This window comes from Ictidomys tridecemlineatus, chromosome 5 (genome assembly GCF_052094955.1).
Source record: "Ictidomys tridecemlineatus isolate mIctTri1 chromosome 5, mIctTri1.hap1, whole genome shotgun sequence".
Lineage (NCBI taxonomy): Eukaryota > Metazoa > Chordata > Mammalia > Rodentia > Sciuridae > Ictidomys > Ictidomys tridecemlineatus.
Window position 1 is genome coordinate 150636419 of NC_135481.1, and position 25234 is coordinate 150661652.

At 41.8% G+C, this 25234-nt stretch overlaps 1 protein-coding gene across 12 annotated transcripts in view; it reads right to left on the minus strand.

The window, feature by feature from the left end:
• The window catches only part of Apba2 (amyloid beta precursor protein binding family A member 2), a 252008-nt gene that overhangs the window by 164527 nt on the left and 62247 nt on the right, over positions 1-25234 (minus strand). For 2 of the 12 annotated variants that reach the window (XM_078051292.1, XM_078051289.1), the window contains exon 3: positions 21323-21469. The exons of the other annotated variants lie outside the window; for them this stretch is intronic. The gene's annotated coding sequence lies outside the window, so the exon portion shown is untranslated. The remainder of the gene's footprint in view (positions 1-21322; positions 21470-25234) is intronic. 12 annotated transcript variants of the gene reach the window in all.

The following is a 25234-nucleotide window of genomic DNA, read 5'->3' on the forward strand; positions in this document are numbered from 1 at the left end:
TACAGCTCAACTTTCTCATCTATAATAAAATTACGATGGTCGAGAGAGCTGTGGCTCAGGATTGCTGGGGACCCACAGGCAGACATGAGTTAATTTACTGGACAGCACCAGAATTCTAAAAACAAAATAGAATGTTGTACAAAATGCATCACCTCTAGTGAGTATAAGGAACTATTTGCTAAAACTTCTGCAGATTCTATACAAATACAACGCCATTTCCTATAAGGGACCTGAGCATCCACAGATTTTGATATCTATGTAGGGTAGTCCTGAAATCTGTCCCTGACAAACATTGAGGAACAACTGTACTCACAGATGAGCAGAGTGACAGCAGTAAGGTCCAGGGACTGAGTAAACCATTGGTTTCATAACATGCTGGGACAGATTATGCCTCTAGCCAAGTTCCATGTGGGGACACCAAGCTGACCAATCTATGTCCACATACACACCACCTAATAGTCAGAGAACAGGCCCCTTCCTGAGTAAAAATCTGCAGAAGCCAAGCACCCAAGTCTTAGGAAGTTCCTAGGGTTCCAAGGACATTGGGCAGATGAAACAAGAAATTACTTGACTTAGCTTCAGGACAAAGGAGAGGTAAGTGAAGGACCCCAGAGTGCAAAATTTAAGGAGCCCTTCCATTCAAGTGCAAATTGTGCATTTGCACCAGCCTGAAATGAGTATCTCCTTGAATCATGGGGCAGATCCCAAGAACAAACCCAGGGTGAATGAGGCTTAGACTCATGAGGTCTCTGGGTTTCCTCTCTGGTGGGGGTGCAGAAAATAATCAATAAATAAATTTGGGAGTTAATGGAGAAGGTACTTATGTATGGCAAGGGGGTTACCAGTGCTGAATGCAGGTCAATACCAAATGTGCTGGACTATAGAAGCCACACAGGGAAAGAAATGTTTGAACCACCATATAAAGGTGATAAAGTTAATGAGGAAAATTTCTACAGGATATAGTTTTAGGAAATAAATTCAGAGAGAAAATAGTTAATAAGGGACCATTGGCTTTTACAGCAAGTGAGACAGGGGCACTGAAGACTTCTGGCCCAAGGGGTGACATGGTCTAATCTGAGTTCTAAAGTGATAACCCATCTGTTATACAGATATGAACCTGGGTAGGAAGTTGTGGAGTCAGGGTAGGAACAGGAACCTTGTTAGGAGGCTGGTGCAATAATTTAGGGGGCAAGATGACAGTCACACCACACAGTGACAGTGCAGGTGACCAGGGATGGTATTCTGGGACAGATTAGACATAGAACTTGAAGAAAAAGGTTGACACGAAGTCTATATAGTTCAGGCATCTTGAAGGATGGAGTAGCCACTTACTGAGACAAGAGACTAGGGTTGAGAGGAATGGAAAGGGACAGCTTGGCAACTGTTGTGCTGAGATGCCCACTAGTCTCCAAGAGGAGGCAATGTGTGGGCAATTGGATAAACAAGCCCAGGGCTCAGAAGAGAAGACTGAACTAAGATATAAATATGGGATTCTTCAGCATATGGATGGTATTTAATGACACAGGATTGAATACAGCCAATTACAGTGTGCATGTGGATTAGGCAAAGAGGAGGTCCATGAATGGACCCTCAGGGATCCACTCCAACACTCAGACATCAGTAAAGAGACCGAGTGAAGTCTAGTGAGGCAGGAAGAAAATTTCAGGCATATGGCGGCCCAAAGACCAAGAGACAAAAATGTTTCCTGGGGGAGGGAGAGGACAAGTTGCCATATGCTGCTGGAGAGTCAAGTGAGAAGAGGCCTGAGGATGGACCACTGGACCTGGAGCCATGAGGGTTTTATTGTCCTTGATAGGAACAATTCCAGTGTCAAAGTGTCAGCAGAAGTTATCAAAAGAAGTGGTGAAAGCCTGATGAGAGTGGATATGAGAACAGGACACGAGGAATTGGAAACAGCCAGTAAAGACAAATCTTCTCAGAAGCTGTACAGCAAAACACATCAGAAAAATAGGACAGTAGAAGGAGGAGGAAAGCAAAAGAGATTTTTTGTTTTCTCTTTTCTAAGATGAGAGAGAAAAGCAGCTGTTCAAATGTGCAGGGAACCATCCAAGAGACACAGGAAGTGCTGCTACAGGGCAGAGCAACATTGAGGGGTGGCATCTGGTGCTAAACACAGAGGGGGTGACTCCAGAGCCGGATGCATTATTTCCAGTCTCAGAAGGAGGGTGAAGGATACTGCACAGACGCTGGTGGGGAGGGATGAGTGAGTGCGAGTCTCAGCCAACCATGAGTCCTCATTTCATCGAAATTCCTGAAGCCTGAAAAATCTGATCAAGAATGGTATTCCAGGGGCTGGGGATGTGGCTCAAGCGGTAGCGCGCTCGCCTGGCATGCGTGCTGCCCGGGTTCGATCCTCAGCACCACATACAAACAAAGATGTTGTGTCCACCGAGAACTAAAAAATAGATAAATAAATAAATAAATAAAGAATGATATTCCAGGTAGAGGAAAACCCAGGACTCCAGAAGTCACGGGAGCCACAGTTGTGATATGACCAAGGAGACCCATTTGTTCTTCCTTTCCTCAACACATCTCAACATTTAACCAAGACAAAGAACATGAACTTGGGCCCTGAAAATGCAGACGTGAACCCACTTTTTTCACCTGCTTGAAGTTAGCAATAATCACATCTTGGCTGGAAGTTACCTGTTTCTCTGTACAATGGAGAGAGTGGATCTTGCTTTTCTCAGGATTGCTGAGATGATATAAATAGATGTAAAAAAATTTGAAAATTCAAGTTGCAGGAACACAGTAAAATAGCATTTCCTTAGAGTTTGAGAGTATACAAAACAATGAGATATGTCATTTCAGCATAGACTCAGTATAAAACTAGGAAAACGTGCTCCCAAATAATAAACAGTAACTTAAATATAGTGGGTCTTACAAGGGGATTGGAGTGACATATTCATGGAAGGTTGAACTGTATTTGTACATGTTTTATTTTTTAAACTCAGTGGTAGGTACCTTGCTGTTCCTCTTATTATTCTCTGTATTTTTTGTGTATCTGGAAAATATTCTTTCAGATTTCTGAGTCTTTTATTTGCTCCTGTCTACAGGTTTCCAATAAGAGGAAACAGGGATCCTTGGAGAAATAGCTGATTACAGGGATGAGGTAGGACAGACTAGATGAACCTGGAGTGTCTTTTGCCAGAAAGTAAGGAAATGCTCAAAAAATGAAAAGGTAAGTGTTTGTCAAAGTTATCCAGTAGGAAACCTAAAAGAATTTCCAGTGATCAAAGCTTTTGAACAATTTGATCAACAAAATAAATTAATGTAGTACAGTGGACTCTGGGAATCCATGGTAGAAGTTGGTTCCAGGACTCTCTGTATATATCATAATCTAAGATGCTCAAGTCCCTTATATAAAATGGCATAGTATTTACATAGAATCTATACTTATCTTCCTCTGTGTTTTAAATCATCTCTGGATGACTTATGATATCTAACACAATGTAAATGTTATGTAAATAGTTGTTACACTGTATTGTTTAGATAATGATGACAAAGTCTGTACATGTTTAGTACACATTCAATGTTTTCCCAATTACTGTCCCAATCCACAGATGAAAGAATCTGCAGGTGTAGTACCTATGGATATAAAAGGATGACTATATTAAATTATACAGTAAAGTATAAAATAAATACCCATGAATCCATAGCAATGTGAGTAAAGTTTGAACAAAAAGAATGAATAAATAAATAATTCAGGGAGAAATAGACAAATCTCCAACACAGAAAAATTCCAAATAGAGGTCAGGGATGGATCTCAATGGCAGAATGCTTGCTTAGCATGCACAAGGCCCTGACTTTGAATTCCAGCACTACCAAAATTATCATCATCATCATCATCATCATCATCATCATCATTGCCATCATCCTGGGGATTCAAGATGGCAGACTAGAGAAAGGGTGCCTTCCTAGATTCTCCATGGCTTGCAGGAGTACTGCTTCTCTGTGACATGGATAAAAGAGGGATTTCACTAAAACTCAATAGTGGACAATAAGAGTATCTTAGATACTCAGCTTTGGGTACATTAAACAAAGAAGAAAAACTACATTGGAGCCAAGTCAGTTGCAGAAGCCACAGCAGCAGAAGCACTATGTTTCAGCACAGAAGAAGGGGGAACACAAAGAGAAACACTACGGACAGATTTAGTGTGGAAGAACCTGAGATCAGAAAAACAATCTGCCCTTAGCTGATCCAGAGGCTGCACTGTGCAGTGGGGCTCAAAAAGTGCACAGTGTTTCCCAGCTGGCTATAGAGAGCTGAGGTAGGAGTCATCCTTTTCTGGGGGGGGGGGTGGGTACTGAAGATTCAACTCAGGGGCACTCAACTATTGAGCCACATCCTCAGCCCTTTTTTGTATTTTATTTAGAGACAGGGTCTCACTGAGTTGCTTAACGCCTTGCTGTTGCTGAGGCTGGCTTTGAACTCTCCATCCTCCTGCGACAGCCTCCAGAGCCACTGGGATTACCAGCATGTGCCTCTATACCCAGCAGTGAGAGCCATCTTGAAGCAACCACACCGCAGCTAACGCCTCAGAGCAGGGAAATTACAGGAAAAAACACTGCCACACTGTCCCAGCAAGCACATACTGTGTGGCCTAGGGAATACCTAGAACAGAAGCAAAACAGCACACAGAATATTTTACTCATGGAGTTAAAGTTGGAAAAGCCTCCTCCTTCGATTCTGGTGGCTCATGTGAACAGCAGAAGCTGGTCAGGAATCTGAACAGGCAGGTGTGAATACACTCAGGGACTAAGCCTGGAAAGGCTGCATTCATGGGCAGCACAGGGGTAAAGGACTGGCTTCCCCACCCCACGAGCAGAATCCTCTAGATTCCCAAGATCCAGACTCCCAGCAGAGATCAGCAACTGCCAGGCCCTAGAGGTGTGTTAATCTAATCTCTCCAGAGCAGAAACCATCTATCAAAGTCCTAATCCCTGATTAGACCTAAGCCTCACCTGCTGGAACTCTACTCATAAAACTCTACAGTGGTCCCACCCTGGGAATGTATCCATCTGGTCTGTGCAAAAAAATTCCAACTGACAATACAGTTTTGACCACCTCAGTGGAAATGATTATTTAATTTTTCATTAAAAATTTTTTTTGGTGTGTGTGTGTGTGTGTTGTTTGCTGTGGTGATTGGTTTATAGACATATATACATATTTGTTTCTTTTCACCTCACTTTTAGCATTTTTAAAATGTAGTTATTTTTCCTATCCTTGTCTTTTGAGGGTTAGAGGTTTTGAGTAGTATATTCTGGTTTTGTTTTGAATTTGTCTGTTTCTCTTTCTCTTGTTTCTTCTGCTAACAGCAAAATTCTATTGTTCTCTTTCACTCTCCCTTTGTTATTTCTATTTCCTCTCCTCCTTCCCTATAACCATCATATGCTACATCTCTTCTGCATTTTCTTTGTTCACTTTTTGAAATTACGAACTCTTTTATGCCTTTCTATCACATTTTCTTTTCTCTTAAGTAACTGTATTCTTACAATTTTTAGCACTAATTGGTTTATATAACTCCTGCCCTCACCACTAATGCTATTGCTGTATATGCCATAGTTGATATCTGTTCTTTGCTTTAATGCTAGATAAAGATTATGGTATTACTCACTGATTTTACTGTTGGAAGTTGCTAACCTTAATATTTCTGTTTTGTGTGCTAATTAATACTGTAGCTGTCATAGTAAGAACCAAGTATTCAGTTTAATGCTGTATATTCTTTGCATTGGTTTTACTATTGTTTGTTTCCTCCTATTCTGTGAGGTGCTGGGAACCTACAGGGACACTACAAGCTCACATGGTAGAAACTCTGTTGCTGAACTATATTCAACCAAAAGACAGCACATCTTGCTCCACACACAAATTAATGACACTCAATCTTCAGCTACACTTTAATACAAAGAATAGAAGAGACAAACAGCCAAACTAACAACCAGGCCCCAAGTAGAAACAGCTAGGTGTGGGCCCCAGGTCCTATGTATGGACATTCACTGCCAGAGCAAAAGCAGAGCAATAACACAAAGGCTGTGGGCACCATGCTTATGAGAGGGGTCTGAATTCAGATCACTCGAGTACACTTTGGCAAGTTAAAACTGTGGCCTAAAAAGGTCCACATGTAAGAGTAGAAAAAAAATCTCTTCTAACAGGTGAATGAATGCCAACACATGAATAAAATAAATATGTAAAAAGCAGGCTACCACAACACCTCCTAAAGCTCATAATTCTCTAGCAAATGACCCTAAAAATATTAAAGTAGATGAGAAACATCAGGAAAGAAATTCAAAAGAATCATGAAAATTATCAATGATTTCCAAGGAACACAGAAAAACAACTATATGAATTAAGAAAGTCAATATATAATATGAATGAAAAATTCAATAAGGAGATAGAAATATTAAAAAAGAACCAAACAGAAATAATTGGAAGTGAAAGAATCAATAAATCAAATAAAATGTTCAGTTCAGAATCTCTCTAATAGAGTAGATCATGCTAAAGATGGGATTTCATAGCTGGAAGACAAAGTGGACATCCTCTGACACTTAGATAGTATTAAGTAACTATGATCAGAAAATATAAGAACTCTAGGATAATATGAACAGACCAAATTTAAGAATCACTAGACTTGAGGGGGGCTAATGAGATGGATAAACTCTTAAGGGAAATAATATAAATATTTTTCCAAATCTTCAGAATGAAATGGACATCCAGATACAGAAGGCATTCCAAACCCTAAGTAGACAAGATCAAAAAAGAACCTCTCCACAACACATTATAATTAAAATGCCTAATGTACAGAACCAGAATAGAATTTTAAAAGTCTCAATTGAGGGGCTGGGGTTGTAGCTCAGTGATTCAGCGCTTGCCTTGCATGTGTGAGGCACTGGATTCAATCCTCAACACCACATAAAAATATATATATATAAAACAAAGATATTGTGTCCATCTACAACTAAAAAAAAAAACTCAAGAGAAAAAAACATTGTGCTAAGTCAATCAGAATCACTTCTGATTTCTCAGCACAAACTCTATAAGCCAGGAGGGCTTGTAGAGCCCTGAAAGTCCTCAAAGAAAATAACTGTCAACCAAGACTGTTATATCCAGCAAAGCTATCACTCAAAATCAAAGACGAAATTAAAAAAAAAACTTTCCAAGATAAGCAGAAACTTAAAGAATTCATGACTACTAAGACAGCACTATAAAACTTACTTTAAGAAATACAGTCTACAGAAGAAATAAAAAACAAACCTCAGAGCTCACAAAAGAACAAATCTCATTTGAAGAGTAGCTAAGCAAATGAGAAACAGGACAAGGCCAAATGAAATAGGATAAATAAATCAAAATGGGAGGAGTTAATGAACATCTCTCTATAATAACACTGAATGTAAATGGTCTCAACTTTCCAATTCAAAGACACAGGCTGGCATAATGTATTTAAAAAAAAAAAAAAAAAAAACAAGACCCAACTACATGTTGTTTGTAAGAAATGTACCTTCCAGGCAAAGACATTTCACTTCCGCTACAGGCGGAAAGTGAAAGCCTGAAAATTGACATACCGTGAAAATGGAGCCCCCAAACAAGCAGAAGTAACTACTCTCATATCTGACAAAGCAGATTTCACACAAAAATTCATCAAAAGAAACAAAAAATGTCACTTCATACTAGTAAAAGGAACAATCCAACAAGAAGATATAACAATAATAAATATTTATGCCCCAAATGTGGGTGCAACTAATTACATAAAGGAGACATTACTCAAATTGAAGCCTCAGATAGACACCATTACAGTAATACTAGGTGATTGCTACACCTCTATCACTACTTGGTAAGTCATCCAGACATAAATTCATTAAAGAATCTTTGGATCTGAAAAATACCACAAATCAAATGGACCAAACAGACAAATATAGAATATTTCATCCAACAATAGTTGGATACACTTTCTTCTCAGTGGCTAATGGAACCTTCTCCAAAATAGGCCATATTTCAGGCCACAAAGCAACTCTTAGCAAATACAAATATGTTGATATAATTCCTTGCATCTTATCAGAGCATAATGAAATGAAATTAGAAATCAACACAACCAAACCCTATAGAAACTATATAAACACATGGAGATTGAAAAATAATGCTAAAGCTAATAAACAAATTTGGCAAAGTAGCAGTTTACAAAATCAACATACAAAAATCAATCCCTTGGGGCTGTAGTTGTGGCACAATGATAGAGCACTTGCCTGACACTATGTGAGGTGCTGGGTTCAATCCTCAGGACCACACAAAAATAAATAACTAAAATAAAGGTATTATGTCCATTTATAACTAAAAAATATATTTTTTAAAAAAATATGTTTTAGAAAAAAAAATCAATTTGCTTTCCCATATAACAACAATGAATCTGCTGAGAAAGAAATTAGGAAAACAATTCCATTCACATTAGCATCAAAAATAAAATAAAATACACATTAATAAATCTAACCAAGGAGGTGAAAGACCTCTATAATGAAAACTAAAGAAAGCTGAAAAAAGAAATTGAAGTAGACCTCAGAAGAAGGAAAGATCTCCCATGTTCATGGATAAGCAGAATTAATATTATTAAAATGGCCATACTACCCAAAGCAATATACAGATTCAATGAAATCCCCATCAAAATACCAATGACATTCCTCAAAGAACTAGAAAAAACAGTCCCAAAATTCATTTGGAAGAATAAAAAATCTGTAACAGCCAAAAAAAAAAAAAAGAGAGAGAAAGAAAGAAAGAAACAATGCTGGAGGAATCAGAATATCAGACTTCAAATTGTACTACAGGGGTATATTAACAAAAACTGCATGGTACAGGCATAAAAACAGACACATAGACTAACAACACAGAATAGGAGACACAAAGACAAACTCATACATCTATGGTCATCTGATTGTTGACAAAGGTGCCAAAAACATACAATGGAAAAAAGACAGCCATTTTAACAAAGGGTGCTGGATCAACTGATTATCCATATCAAGAAGAATGAAACTGGACCTTCATTTCTCACCTAGCACAAAAATCAACTCAAAATGGACAAAGTCTTCAGAACTAGACCAGAAACTATGCAACTCCTAGAAGAAAACACTGGCTTTTAGGCTTAGGCAACTTTCTCAGTAGGACCCCTAAAGCTTGCTTAGGACATAAGGCAAATGAGTTAATAAATGGGAAAGCATCAACTTAATAAGCTTATGCACAGCAAAGGAAACAATTAGGAATGTGAAGAGAGATCCCATAGAATGAGAGAAAATCTTTGCTAGCTACTCTTCTGACAAAGAGTTAATAAATAGAATATAGAAAGAGCTCAACAACAAGTCAAATAACCCAATTAATAAATAGGCAAGTGAATTAAATAGACACTTCTAAAACGAAGAAATACAAGTGGCCAACAAATATATTTTTTTAAATATTCAACATCATTACCAATTAGGGAAATGCAAATCAGAAATACACTGAGATTTCATTTCATTTCACATCAGTGAGAATAGTCATCAAGAATATAAATAATAATAAATTCTGAAGAGAGTGTGGAGAAAAAGGATCACTGTTTTTTCTTTTTTTATTTGTTGTTTTCAGTTATACATAACATTAGAATATATTTTGAGATATAATACATGGAGTAAACTTCCCATTTTTGTGGTTGTACATGATGTGGAGTTACACTGGTTGTGTATTCATATATGAACATAGGAAAGTTATGTCCAATTCATTCTACTGTCTTTTCCATTCCCACACTCCCTCCCTTCCCCCAACTCCATTTTATTCAATCTGGTGAACCATCCTTCCTCCTCACCCAACTCTTTCCTATTTTGAGTCAACATCTGCATATCAGAGAGGACATTTGGCCTTTGATTTTTGGGGACTGGCTTATTTCACTTAGCATAATAGTCTCCAGTTCCATCCATTGGCTGGCAAATGCCACAATTTTATTCTTTTTTATGGCTTCTATATCCCATTGTGTATATGTACCACATTTTCTTTATCCATTCATCTGTTGAAGGGTACCTAGGTTGGCTCCATAGTTTAGTTATTGTGAATTGAGCTGCTATAAACATTAATGTGGCTATGTCACTACAGTATACTGATTTGAAGTCCTCTGGGTATATGCCAAGAAATGGGATAATTGGGTCAAATGGTGGTTTCACTCCAAGTTTTCTGAGGAATCTCTATACTGCTTTCCAGAGTGATGCACCAATTTGTAGTCCCACCTGCAATGTATGAGTGTATCTTCCCCTCACACACATCCTCACAAACATTGTTACTTGTATTCTTAATAATTGATTTCTGACTGGAATGAGATGAAACTTCAGTGTAGTTTTAATTTGCATTTCTCTAATAGCTAGTGATGTTGAACATTTTTTCATATATTTGTTGACCATTCAATTTTCTTCTTCTGTGAAGTGTCTGTTCAGTTCCTTAAAGCAATTATTGATTGGGTTCTTTGGAAGGTTTTTGGTGTTAGGTTCCTGGAGATTAATGCTCTGAGGTGCAGTAGCAAAGATTTTCTCCCGTTCTGTAGGCTCTCTCTTCATGTTCTTGATTGTTTCCTTTGCTATGAAGAAGCTTTTTAGTTTGATACCATCCCATTTATTGATTTTTTTTAATTTTCCTTCTAGTGCTTTAGGAGTCTCATTGAGGAATTACATTTCTAAGCCAATATGATGGAGAATTGGGCCTACTTCTTCTAGTAAGCACAGGGTCTCTGGTCTAATGCCTAGTCCTTGATTCACTTAGAAAGGAGTTTTGTGCAGAGTGAGAGATAGGGGTCTGTGGGGAGCCACTCTGAAAGATTTGTGCATTCCATCCTGGAGTGGAGAGGCTTTGACCGGTCACTACAACTCGTGGTGACCTGGACATTGCCCAGGTCCAGGAAGTTTGAGAGCATGTCTTTAGACGTAGGCGTGTTGCCCCATGGATTGAGCTACACTCACGTATTCCTTTGTAATATTAACCCTTTGCCCTGTTTGGGATAGAATGTTCCATGGAAATGTCCTTTTTGTGTCCCCTTCTCTTGCTCTGCCTTTGGGTGTGGCTTTCCTAGATGTCAATCAAACCATCTGATATCACAAAGCCAGACTCAACCCCCTGAAACCTGACCCCTTGTCTCATTTTATGGCTTCTCCTCAGTAAAAGGATTCAGCATGTGCTCGCTCGCTCGCTCTCTCTCTCTCTCTCTCTCTCTCTCTCTCTCTCTCTCTCTCTCTGCAGACCCTTAAGATCAAAGAAGCCATCACAGGACCCAAAGAAAAAGGTATCTCTGTCACTTTTGTGGTTATTTCGTACAGCCCAGTTCACCTGGAGTGACCCTGAGTGTTTTAGTCGTAAGGAACTCAACAGGGATCTAATTTCATTTTGTTATGTATGGACTTACAGTTTTCCCAGAATCATTTGTTGAAGAGGCTATCTTTTCTCCAATGTATGTTTAAGGCGCCTTTGTCTAGTATGAGTTAACGGTTTAAAAGGACACACTGTTGGTGGAACTGTCCATTACCAAAACCACTATGGAAAGCCTCAAAAAAGCATGGAATCACAGTATGACCCAGCTATACCACTTCTCGGTATTTACCCTGAAGAATTAAAGTCGTCTTGCTACAATAATACATGCATACCCATGTTTATAGCAGCACAATTCACAATAGCCAAATTATGAAACCAGTCTAGATGTCCATCAATGGATGAATGGATTAAGAAAATGTGGTATATATGCACAATGGACTTTTATTCATCTAAAAATTAAAGATAAAATTATGGCACTTGCAGGAAAATAAATGGAACTAGAGACCATTATGTTAAGCAAAATAAGTCAACTCAGGAGGTTAAGGGTCATATATTTTCTCTCATATGCAGAAGCTAGAGAGGAAAAGGAAAAGTGGGGGAATCACCTAAAATTGGAAGGCAGATCACTAGAGGAAAGGAACCAAGCAATAAGACAGAGTGAGGGCAAGGGGAAATGCTGTGGAATGATATTGACCAAATTATATTGTTATATTGTAGGCATGTATGGACATGTAGCAACAAATCCCACCAATATGTACAACTATAAGGAACCAATAAAAATGTTTAAAATCCTAAAAATGTATATACATAATACCAATAAAACTCCCTGCTGCTTAAATGTGAGCTATTCATAGTGATTTCCTTCTGAAGAGTACACTGAAAAGGAGATGGGGTAATTTTACTGTGAAAAATGAGCAAATGCTACAGTCAGATCATCAAGGTCAATATCAATAGCATTAAATAATATTGATAGCGTGTAATGTTGAAAATGCCACTTCACCCTGAAGGTTTTCCCCCCAAAACCCATAATTCCAGTCTAACCATGAGAAAAACATCAAATAAATCCAAAATGAAGGACATTCTACAAAATACCCAGCCCCCTTATATGCCTCAAAACTGTCAAGGTAATTGAAAACAAGGAAAGTTGAGAAACTGTCACAGACCAAAGGAGGTTAACAGGACATATTTCATGACTAAATGGAATATGATACCCCGAGTGAGATCTTGGGTCAGAACAAGGACACTAGGTAAAAACTAAGAAAAAATAACAAGCTTCAGAGTTCAGTTTATTATATTACAACAAAGTTAGTGTATTTGTTTTTTAGAATTGTGATAAAACACATGAGAAAAACAACTTGAAGGAGGAAAGGTTCATTTTTCTCACATTTTTAGAGGTTTCAGTCCATGTTTTCCTGGCTCTATTGCTTTTAAGCCTGCAGCAAAACTGAAACATCATGACAAAAGGGCAGAGCAGAGGGAAGCTGCTCACTTCATGACACACATGTCAGGAATCAGAGAGAGAGAGGGAGGGGCCAAAGACAAGGTAGAGTACTCAACCCAAGGATCTACTCCCTTCAACCAGTTCCCACCTCCTACAGTTTTCACCACCTCCCAATAGTCTATTCAGCTATGAATCTACCAGTGGATTAATCCATTGATGAGGACTGAACCCTCATAATCCAATCAGTTCCTAAAAGCCCCACCTCTCAACACTACTGTATTGGGGACCAAGCCTTCAACACATGAGCCTTTTGGGAGATGTTCCAGATCCAGACCAAAACCGCTGTTTTCATAGTTGTGCCAAATACAACACTGTGAAGTAAGATGTTAACAAGAAAAGAAACTGGGTAAGGGGACATGGGAATTCTCTAGGTTACCTTTGCAACTTTCGGGTGAATCTAAAATTGTTCTAAAAGTAAAAGTTTAGTAGCAACAACAACAAAAGTAAAATATAAGTATGCAGACAGATCTTCTTTGTGAACCAAAGGAACCAGCTGGCTCACATACCTACCCAAGCATCCTGGAAAGCCCCACCGAGACTTCAGCAGATACCCCAGGGCTTCTTTCTTTGAAGCCATTCTGCTCCTGACTTGCTGTCTCCATGGAATGGGCCTCTAGGAGCTTCACCCTCTTGCAGACACTTTGCACTTTCAGATAAACACACATGTCATGCCCAAGCTGTTCTGCAGGGGTGACCCTTTTCCAAAAGTTTCCAGAGCACAGGAGTCTGTATTGCAAACCACTATAACCCAAGCAGATGACCTGCTAAGTTAAATCCTCTGCCAACCTGTCAATGCAGCTCAGTCATCCTCTCTCTCTCCTCCCTTCTCAGTCTATTCTCCTCACATGAAAAAAAAAAATCAAGTAAAGCCAAAGACAAGCTCCTTCCATTTCTCAGGCAGAGCCTCTTGGTTCTGTTCTGCTTCCTCAAGCTGGACTTGCCAGCTGCCCCCAGATGACCCCCACTTTACAGCTTCAGGTGACCTTCTCATACCAACTGTCACAGACCTTGCCATTTCCTAGTCACCAATACTGACTGAGCAGCTGCTCTATGCCTGTCACTGTGTGGGGCAGGGTAGAGACCCAGAATTTTCCCACCACTTAGCACATTCCCATAATATTGTTAGAAGTGAATTATAGAAGATGCCAGAAGCCCCAACACTCAAGACCACAGGACACATGCTGTGCTTATCACATTTGCCCTACAACAAGAGAACGGGTACAGTAAGACCACAAAACACTGACCCAGAGAGGACAAAAAAGAAAAAAAGCAGAAATTCTTATTAAATGTCACTGGCTGACAGTCTATGAGTTGCTAAAACACACAGAACCCAGCAGAACTTTGACAAGTTAGGTGGCAGGGGAAAAACGGAGGACACCAGCACTCTCAAATGGACAGATTTCCCCTTCAAAAATTCCGAAGTCACAAGGACAGGAAGCTAAAAAGCTTAAGAGTGGAGGGCTGGGGTGATGGCTCAGTGGTAGAGCACTTGTCTAGCATGTATGAAGCACTGGGTTCAATTCTCAGCACCACATATAAATAAATAAAGATCCAATGACAACTAAGAAAATATTAAAAAAAAGAAGAGTGTAAGTCAGGTACAGTGGCACACACCTATAATCCCAGCTAAGAAAGAAAGAAAGACATTTTCCTCAGTCTCACAGTCTTGGGTTCAAGAACTGTAATGCTTTTTTTCTTTTTAAGAATAACCAGAACTTGTCTCAGAACTTGTCATTGGTCAAACAGATATGGTGCAAGGAGAAGAGACATTATGGCAAAGAATGGAAAGTACATACCAGAAAGAGCACTGGCCTCAGGCCTAAATGCAAGCAACCCCTCTTAAGGACTAGTGACCCTGAGCATCAGTGAGCTCCACTTTCCTCCCTCCATACATACCAGTCCTGCCCATACTCTTTTGGAAATCAAAAGAAAGCACAGATATCAATGCTCCCCAACACAGTTAAACTCTGCACATGGAAATACATAACCATGTCATCACTTCTCTTGAATGACGCAAGGACCCAGATTTCTATGTCCCTGTGTGGAAAACTGTGTTTCCCAGCACCCTCAGAGGCAGACAGAAGAGATATGACTTGGATCCAAGTCTCGTTATGCTAATTAATCTTTTAGTTTGTTAGTGTTCCTTGAAAAGCTGCTTTATTTATAAATAAGTTGCCTGACAGCAAATCTTGAAGCAGAAGCATTAGTCAGCATTGAAAATTTCCACTTCCAACATTAGCAATTTAGAGAAAAAAAAATGGGCTTGTATGTAGTCCTGGTATTGAATAATAAGTTGATCAAGCTCCGAGTGAGGCCTACACTGTGTTTTTAATCTTTGGAGGTGATTCTTGGATGCCAAAGCAGCTCTGCATTTAAGGACCATTGCTAAGATGACACAGGTCAAGGAGCTCTGGTCCTCAGGAGTCTGTGCAGCCAGACTTTCCATTCCTAATGGTGGGAAACAAGCTACCAGGCCAGAAGAAATGCAGAAGGCTGCAGAAGCCAGACCTGAGGGCAGCCACCTCATCCCCGAGCCTGCCTGTTCAAGGGACCCAGTGCTGATGGCAGAATAGTCAGGACATATGAGCAATGAAACCGTTCCCTGATGGCTCTGGCTCTGGCAGAAGCAGGGAAAGACATTTACCTTTTAAGGACACTCCAGCCTCTTGGTCTACCTACACCCACACGGGGCATGCATAGGAGGACAGAGTGGGGCTTTCCAGGATGTGGCTACAATGCTTGACCACAAAACCTCCCAGAAGACAGCATCCCCAGTGCTGGCTCTGAAGGGTCCACTACAGGTCCTGGTTCAGCCCGTCACCCAAGAAGATTCCTCCATTTCACCAGATGAAGAGAGGGCAAAGCTTGTACCTCCCAAGTGGTGTGAGTACACCATGGCAGGAAAAAGGGGATGCCCAAAATAAGCTCCCTCATGAAAGGAGGGACAATTCTACAAAGTGGAGCAGCATCAGAGCCCAGGGGTGGATAAGGACAGCTGGTCAACTTTGATGCCACACCATGGCTTGGTCAATGGTCCTCTGTGTGAGCTTCCTGTGGCTGCTCTAACAAACCACCATACATTTACAGGTGCCTGTAAATACAGCATTGCCCTTTGCAGAGCATGCTTTCCCTCCATCAGTCTGCATGGGGAAGCTCAAAACAAAAATCCATAAGTGACTTAAAACAACACAAATTTACTGTCTTACAGTTCTGCAGTTCAGAAATCCAATATGGATGCCGGGATTTGAATGTGTCCCCACAAAGTTCATGTGTTGGAAATTTAAGCCTCAATGCAACAGCACTGAGAGATGGGACCTCTAAGAGATTGTTAAGTCAGGAGGGCTCTGGTCAATGGATTCCTGATAAATGGATGAGTTTGGCTTTTGCTCAGCCCTTGCTCTCTTCTCCCACAATGGGATGATGCAGCAAAGGTCCCCACCACATGCCACACCTTGATATTGAACTTCTGGCTTCCAAACTGTGAGAAATAATTTTGTTTTATAAATTATCCAAGCTATGGTATTATTCTGTTATGGCAACACACAAGGGATTAAGATAGTAGGAATTACTGGGCTTACATCAATATTTAACCTTGGGCTGGTTCCTTCTAGAGGCTCTCAGGGTGAATCTGCTTCCATCCCTTTTCCAGCTTCTAGAAGCCACCTGTATTCCTTGGCAGGTAACCAACTTAAAAAGAGGAATACATTTTTCTGCCAACCCTGGATCAGTTCCAAGACCCCTGCAGATACCAAAATCTGTGGATGCTCAAGTCCCTTATATAAAATGGCCTATTATTTTCGTAGAACCTACACATATCCTTGCATAGACTTTAAGTCATCTCTAGATGACTTATAATACCTGATACAATGTAAGTGCTATGAGAACAGCCATTCTACTGTATCATTTAGGAAATAACAAAGAAAAGTCTGTACATGTTCAATACAGATGGAATTTCTTTCCCAAATATTTTCCGATCCACAGTTGATTGAATCTGCTGATATGGAGGCCTGGTGTACTCTTAAAATTGAAATTCTATTAGCAACAAAAATAAGATCTAAATTAATAAGTTTTTTTAAAAGCAAAACTTGAGGCATAAACACACACATGGAGGGTCAATCCACACAGTGACATAACAGTAATAAGCTTGCCACTTGCCAACTTCAACCAATTGCTCCAAGCATGGACAGACAAACAGCCTTGTCAGTGAAAATCCCCACACTGCAGTCCCAGAGTTCGTCTCTTAACCATGATTCGATGAAGGTGCCTGTAAAAACAGCATTGGCCCTTTCCAGAGCTTGCTTTCCCTCCATCAGTCTGCAAGGGGAAGCTCAAAACAAAAATCCATAAGTGTGGATTGTAACTTTAAGATTTCTCACCACCAGCAATCCCCAATGTACACTGAAAATTTCACTTCTCCCTTTCTGCTGATTTGAACTTTTCACACATCCAAATCCTCAATGCTAACAAAACAATTCTGAAAACATCACCCAGAGGTTATTTCAGGCACCTTGGAAGGCTGTAGGAATCAATGTGATTGTGAACATGAATAACTGTCAGCAGCCAAAATCACCTGACATGTCCTGATGCCTGCCTGGATTTCAACTTCAACTTTTTAATTATCAAATTAAATGTTTATGCTATACTAATCTCCTTCCCTCTGGGCCTCCCCATTCCAAACAAAAATCTTCTAATAAGGCTGGACAGTCAGACAAACCATGAGGTGCCATGTGATTCTGCCTGTTGCCTCCTTTACCTTCTGAAGAGCTGCAGTGTTTGGAAAGCATCGGGCTTCCCAAGACAGCTGTAAGAGCAAGGAAGGCCCCATTCTCCAGGGCAAGGTGTAAAGGGAGGAAGCCTCTGCTTCCCTAGGTGAGGTGGAGAGCCCCAGTCAGCCTCCGCTCCACCTATTCTTCCAAATGCCACCAAACTGGAGAACCTAAATGAGTCAGCAATGCAACGTGGCTGTGACCACTATCTGGACCCCTCCACATACCATCCCAAGCCACACATCTCTTTTTTACACTCAAATATGTTATTTCCCATCTCTGCATATACCTTTGCCCAGGAGAACTGCTCCATTCATCCCTCAAATATCACCTCTGCTCCTTCTTCATGCTTATTCCCATACCAGGTTACAAAAGGCATGCATCCTCCTGCCCACAAAGAGCCCACACCCTAGGGGACATCAAGTCCAAGAAACAAGTGAGTACCCAGGGCCCTAACCCAGCCTGGGAAGATCTCAGGGGTAGAGCTAAAGTAAATCCATGTGCAGATGGAAAACAAGAGTCAGTCAGGTGATGGGGACAGAGAAGAGGCATCCCAGGTAGACAACACACCATGGGCAATGGCCCAGAAATAAATCCAAGAACCAGAAAAAATGTTCTGGAGTGACTGAAGTCTGCTGGATGGAAGGTAAAAGGAGGTAGAGTTAGAAGGTGAGCCAGGCCCTTGCACCCTGTGATACCCCCTTGATTCCAGGGCAGCAGTACCCATTCATTATCAACACCTGGTCAGATGTCTTCTGGAAAAGATCACCAGCTGGAGGCAGCAGGACAGAAAGGTTAGGTTGAGTATCCAGGAGAAGCAGTGGGGAGGTGGGGTAGTTCTGAAGGTAAAGTTCTGGCTACAGCAAGGCATCATGGACAGACCACTGTCCCTCTTCAGGACAGAGAGGTCCATCCAAGATCCATCAAAAGCCCCCTGGGCACACCTGGCAGGGCTAGGTGCAGTCAGCCTTTAGGTCCTTGGGCGTGGAGTAGGTAAAGCCTGGGGGCAGCCACAGTCCAAGGAAGGGACTGAAGCAGCCAGCACAGAAGATAAACCACCTGGGGAAAAGGGACCCCGACTTGTGATGAAGAAGGCCCAGAACATAGCAGAAGTCAAAAGAGAGCCAGTGACATCCATCCAGGGACAAGTGAAACAATGGCTGCTCTGAATTCTGCCTCCCTGGTGTGGTACCCAAAGTCCACTGAGGAGCCTCAGTTTCCTAACTTGACAAACACGATTAACTGCATCTGCCAGAAAGAGCTTGCTGTGGGGTTCACAGGACAGTGCAAGCTGATGCTCTTTTAGAAGCTTAAGAAGTTCAAAGGTTCTGGGCACATAGGTGGTCATACACGGTTCCTGCTCATCAAATAGCTTATGTCCCTGACATTTCCCCGCCTCCCTGGAGTAGGCCAGTCGCAGTTCTGACCCATGGAGTGTGAGCAGAGAGGAGACTGTGACACTCTAGGATGGAGGCAGATAAGAACTATAAGCCCCCTCTACCTCCAAGATGGAGGGGCGGCCTAACCAGAAGCAGTGTCCCTGGGCAAGAAAGAATCCTTTGACATGTCAGCATCTCAGAGTTCACCTATCTTGACTGGCCAGGAATCAGTAAGACTACAAATACTCTTGTGGCCTCCATTAGAGGACTGTCCCATTTTTGTGTGTGAGTTTTCAAAGAATGTAATATTTTAGATAAATAGATTAAATAATCCTGTATAGCCTAATATACCATTTAAAGAGAGTCAAGTCTTCAATCTCAGGGGACTGTCTCATTGTAAACAGAAATTTCAAAAACTCAAGGAACTATGTAAAAGAAGAAGAGGGAATTTATAAATTCTTGGTTCCATTAGCTCTGCTCTGTAATTCTGAATGAGTCATAGTATTTACAAATGAGAATGCTGAGAATATTTCAGAGTGATATTCTGGCAGAAGCTTCTGCTGAGGATGGGGAAACTGAGGCCCATGGAGGAGGAAGTCGCTTGGGGGCTGGTCCAGTGGTCACAGGCTTCAACAGTAACAAAGGCCTGGTCCCGTAAGGGTCTAAGCCTGAAATTCTCTCTTTCCCTGGTATAAAGTCCCAGTAGGAAGAAGGGCCAGTCACACATGTGAACATGTGGATCCTCCAGTCTGCAATCTGGGGTCTCCAACAGACAGGCACTCTGGGCCTGGGGGTGAGGTCATAGATCACTTGGTCTGACCTGGTCCAGGAGGAAGAGAAAAGTGCAGGCTACAGCAATGAGGGATAAAGATTAGGGGCAGCAGGGACCAAGCAATCATGTCAGCAACTGGCCTCAGGGTTAACTTGGTTGACAGTAAACCACTCTGTGTTCCTCCCAGGAAACTCCAAAATGACAGCAGCAAGTTTATATGTACTCCTTCCATTAATTCCTTACAAGGAAAGCCAAAAGGCATTACAACAGAACCATCACACTTTTCCTGAGCTCCCGCATAGTAATGGCTGGCTGGATCTGGTTCTATATGCTAAGGAATGCTTTCTTCCCCATCCTGAGGCAGGTCCTATGGCCACTCCTATTCTACAGATGCTAGAACAGGCATATCAGGGCTTGGAAACTGGCCCAGGACCACTTGGAGGCACTGTCAGGATTCAAACCCAGCTGCCTGGCTTCAGAGCTCCTAAGGACTGTACCATTCAGCCTCTGGCCATAATTCCTGTAAACATTTGATGCCAAGGCAAAATGCTACCTACCAAAATCAGCTTTTCAGTGATTAATTCCAAAATTCTGACATACCACAACCATGTCTGCATGGGCCCTACCTCTGCAGGGACAGAGGCACAACGAGGACCCAAGTACTGCCACCTTCCTTGGTCTGCAGACTAGAAACATCCACCTGTCCTCTTCTTCCTTGTGTCTCATGAAGTGGCACCCCTTTCACCACAGAAAAGCCTTAACTGAGCTTCTCCAAAAATCTTCACCATGGCTGATTTTAGGACTATCAGCAAAAGAGTCTCTGCAAAAGAGTTCAATGTAGATAAACTTCCTATTTTCGTGTCGCCCAGTTTACTTGGCCACCGGCTGAGAAGATACCAACACTCCAGGTGCTGGACACCCTCTTACTAGTTTTTCACAAACATTGATCCAGTATAGTAGTTTGTAGAAATGTGCAAACAAGGCCTCTGGCCTTGAGTTGGGCTTCACAGAGATGTCTACATTTTTAAGATAAGTTACCAACTGGGCTTCATGGTAACAATTGGTAGGGGGAGGAAAGAAAGGGGAGAAGAAGCACTCCCCTTCCCAGATGTTGTCCTTGAAGAGTTAACTTGCTCAAAACAGTGAAAGGAAAAGCTGCTTTTACGTGAACTTCTACAGACTGGGAACTTCTGAGCCCCTCCCCTTACATGCTAAGTATAAAACTCTGCAACTACCTGAACTCGGGGTTCAGGGGATTGATTGATTACAGCAAAAGCTGTGTCCTCTGAGCCTGGCTGCAGCCAAATAAAACTGTTTCCTGCTATTTTGGTGTCTTGCCTCATTTGTCCCTATAATAATCAGAGTTCTGTCTCTCGGTCCCCTCTCAGGCATATCCCTCAGTAAAATCTACCTATAGTTAATCCTGTCTTGGTAGCTCTTCAGATGACCAGAACTGACAGTTCCTTATGGGAAAGAAAGCAAAGTCAAGTCACAGCCGACAAAAGGATGCCAAATCCACCCTGTGAAGCTCAGAACCAAAGACAATGAAACATCCTGTGGGCCGGGCTTGATGCCACTCACCTGACACTCTAGCTTCACAGGAGGCTGGAACAGCAGGATCACAAATTAGCCTTGGCAAGTTAGCAAGACCTTGTTTTAAAATAAAATAAAGGGCTCAGGGTATAGCTCAGAGGTAGCAAGTGTGGATCCTGGATTCAATCCCCAGTACTGCAAAAAAAAAAAAAAAAGAAAACTAAGATGGAAAGCACTGGAAAGGACAACAGTCAGCTGCGTGTGCTGCAAGGAAGGATGGGAACACAAAGCAATGGGACACTTCTCACCCCTATGACAAGAGGCAGCTTTCCACCCTCACAACACTTCAGAACTGCCCACTTAGGACATCAAGACCTGCTCTCCTGCAATCACTTCTTCCTTCAATAATTCTAGTGTTAAAATAACTCAATTTAAAAAATAATAAAGCAAAAATTTGACTTAATAATTAACCACCTAAAATCCCCAGGCATGGGAGAAGACAGATGGTGCCACTCACCCCTGCTCTCTGAGATGGGGCCTCTCATGTGCCCTTGTCCTGACTGTAGGGTAATCACAGACCCACACTGCTTTCACATCTTGCCATTCAGTGCATATCCCTAAACAGAAAGGTTGTGCATTTCTAATGTCCCCTTTAATCTATAGGTTATGCTTCCAATATCTTTTCCCCCACTTTCTATTTATTCATTGAAGAAACTGAGTGATCAGTCCTACAGTAATTCCCACAGTTGGGTTTTGTTTTTGTTTGTTGTTGTTGTTATTTGTTTGGTGGTGCTGGGGCTTGAACCTAAGACCTCCCACATACTAGGCAAATGCCACATCCCCAGCCACCCATGGTTGGGTTTTGATGGTTGTATCCCTATAGCACAACCAAACATCACTATCTATCTTTTATGTCCCTGCAAATTGGTAGTTGGATGGATCTGAAATCTGAATCTTGGGGACAGACCTTGTTCCAGTTTAGATATGAGGTGTCCCCCAAAAGCTCATGTGGGAGATAATGCAAGAGCATTCAGAGGTGAATGATCAGATTATGAGAAATGCAGCCTAATCAATGGATTAATCCACTGATCAGGATGAACTGGGCAATAATCATTAGCAGGTTAGGGTGTGGCTTGAGGAAGTGGGTCACTGGGCACACGCCTTTAGGGTTTATATTTTGTCCCTGGTGAATGGAGTTCTCTCCTTGCTTCCTGATTTCCATGTCCTGAGCCACCTTCCTCTTCCACACCTGTCTACCATGATGTTCTGCCTCTCTCGGGGCCCAGAGCAATGGAGCCATCTATGGACTGAGACCTCTGAAACTATGAGTGCCTAATAAACTTTTCCTCCTCCAAAATTGCTCTTGACAGGTCTTTTGGTGACAACAGCAAAAATGCTGACTAAATAATACCCCTCACCAGGCAGTGTGCCTCTTCAGCCCTTCCTGAGGTCAGCAGGCTCCAATGACCACAGGTCCCCGTTAACTAATGCACACATGTGCTAGAATTCTTCACTATGCAGAACGTCTCCTCACCAGCCACTGAGTGACCCAGTGGTGCAGCCTGCTTAGGAAAATCAGGATGTTTCAGTCTTTCTCTTTATTTACCAATGTTCAAAATAAATAACTGATTCCCCAGCAATCTCCAAAGGGGACTGATTAGGTTTGCACTTTGTCTGTTTTCTTGGTATTATGAAAAATCCATGGATTTAAACATATTTGATGTATTCTCACCCACTGCAGCTGCTACTCTTACTGATGTTCAAATTGTCCCACCTTTGGCCTCTCTGGGGCAGCTTCCAGGTCTTCTAAATACCACCCTCGTGGTCTTTGATGGCTCTTTTACTATCTACTATGACCAATTGTTCCAGGAACAACTAGTACATTTCCTGTGCCTGGCCTGTCATTTGTCTAGGCAGTGTGGTTTATTTCAACAGAAAAAAAATTAATTTCAAGACACAATCAGAGCCCCGCAGATGCTCCCTGTTGGGTTGTTGGATTGTTGGGTTGGCCCCTGTTTCCAGAGCTCCCCAAGGTACACAGTTAGTTCACAAGTTCATGCTGATCCTTGTCAGTCAAGTTCAGGACTACAGGGATCTCCTAACATCATGGATCTTTTCTCTTTATCTCCTTTCTCCCCCCACTGAAAATCCTGATCAAGGCCCCCAGATTTAGATCACATAATTATTGCTTCATCTTACATTACACACAAAACATGCTGGGAATAGCAATGCTGATACTGTTCAGCACCACATGACTGGAATTCTTCACTATGCAGAAACACAAAATGTTTTATCTACAGTCTCTCCCATTCTCTCCCCATTTTTATAGTTGTAAGAACACAGATGAGTGAAAGGCCATTTCTACTATACCCATTCCATTGCTTCCCTAAGCTCATCTTCATGACATAACTGAGGATTTATTTTCTCCTCCATTTATACGTTACTGTCTCTCCAGTCACTCACCAGTCGGAAGCTCGCCGGCCAGTACTGTGGTTCCCAAACTGTGCACTGATGTACCTCAGGGTCCCTAATTCACCCACAGGGACATGACAGCATAGTCCATATTTCCAAGGTGAGCACAGCAAAGCTTGACATCTGCCCAGGCTGTGTACACCACCGCCGGAAGAGCTCCGAGTTTCAACCTCAGATCACACTACAAATTCCCCTTGAGAATACCCTGTGAGGATGGTGACCGCCAAAATTAACAGCAAAGCCCTTTCGCTCACACCCGTTAGGGTGGCTACCAGAAATAAATGAGAAAGAAAAAGAAAAATCAGAAAAAGAAAAGGAGGAGGAGGAGGAAGAAGAAAATAACAAGTTCTTGTGCTGGTGCTGGTAAGGATGTGAAAAAAATCGGAACCTTCGTGCACTGTTGGTGTGAATGCAAAACGGTGCAGCCACTGAGGAAAATGACAGTTCCTCAAAACATGAAAAACAGAACTGTCACCTGCATGATGCACACCTGTGATCCCAGGGGCTCAGGAGGCGGAGGCAGGAGGATAGAGAGAGTTCAAAGCCAGCCTCAGCAACTTAGCCAGGACCTAAGCAACTCAGCCGGACTCTGTCTCTACATCAAATACAAAAAAGGGTGGGGATGTGGCTCAGTGGAGAGCGTCCCTGGGTTCAATCCCTGCCCCCCCCCAAAAAAAAGAAAGTGAGAAGCCATCAGGAAATCCTTTCTCCTCTGACTTCAAATCTTTAGAACTGAGGGAGCCTAGACCTTGGTCTCCCTGAGCAGCCACACTCCAGATAAACCCGCCAACAATGGTCAGCACCACACACCAAGCACATTCTGTCATGTGCAAACTCAGCTGTGACGGAACAGCCTGGAAGATATGCACCTAAACATAACTTTTTTCTCTTAATTTTCTTTGTGGTTTGATTTTTGGTTTTTATTTGTTTGTTATTGGTTTTGGTCTTTTTGTCTTTTCAGTGCTGGGGCTGGAACACAGGGTCTTGTGCACTCCATGCAAGTGCCCTATCTCCGAGTTGCTTCCGCAGCCCTAAACATGACTATCATGATACATCCCTGGATAGATCACACTACATTCCCCTCAAGTATCTAAGCAAAGTGCCTCCATCCCAGCTAGATATGAAAGAAGACAGGAAGTGCCTTGCATCCTAGCTCAGCATCCCTGCTGTGAGGCTTAAGCCTCTTCTGATGTGCCTCCTGGTAGTACACTGCCCACCTAATAGAGAATCTTGGATGATGGCTCAAATGATCCCTGAACCAGCATCAGGCACACAGCAGGCCCACATCTTACAAGATAGCAAAGTCTACTAACCTGGAAATAGAACTTGGGAGGTCTGAATAATACTCTGCAGCTTATGAACTTGCCTTCTCTGCCTAACCAGGTGTATGAGATGCACATTTCTATTCTGCCCATTGCACAGTCCAGACAGGGAGAATAAGGCTGAGAGAGGCACCACATGCCAAAAGATGCCACTGTCAGTGAGAGG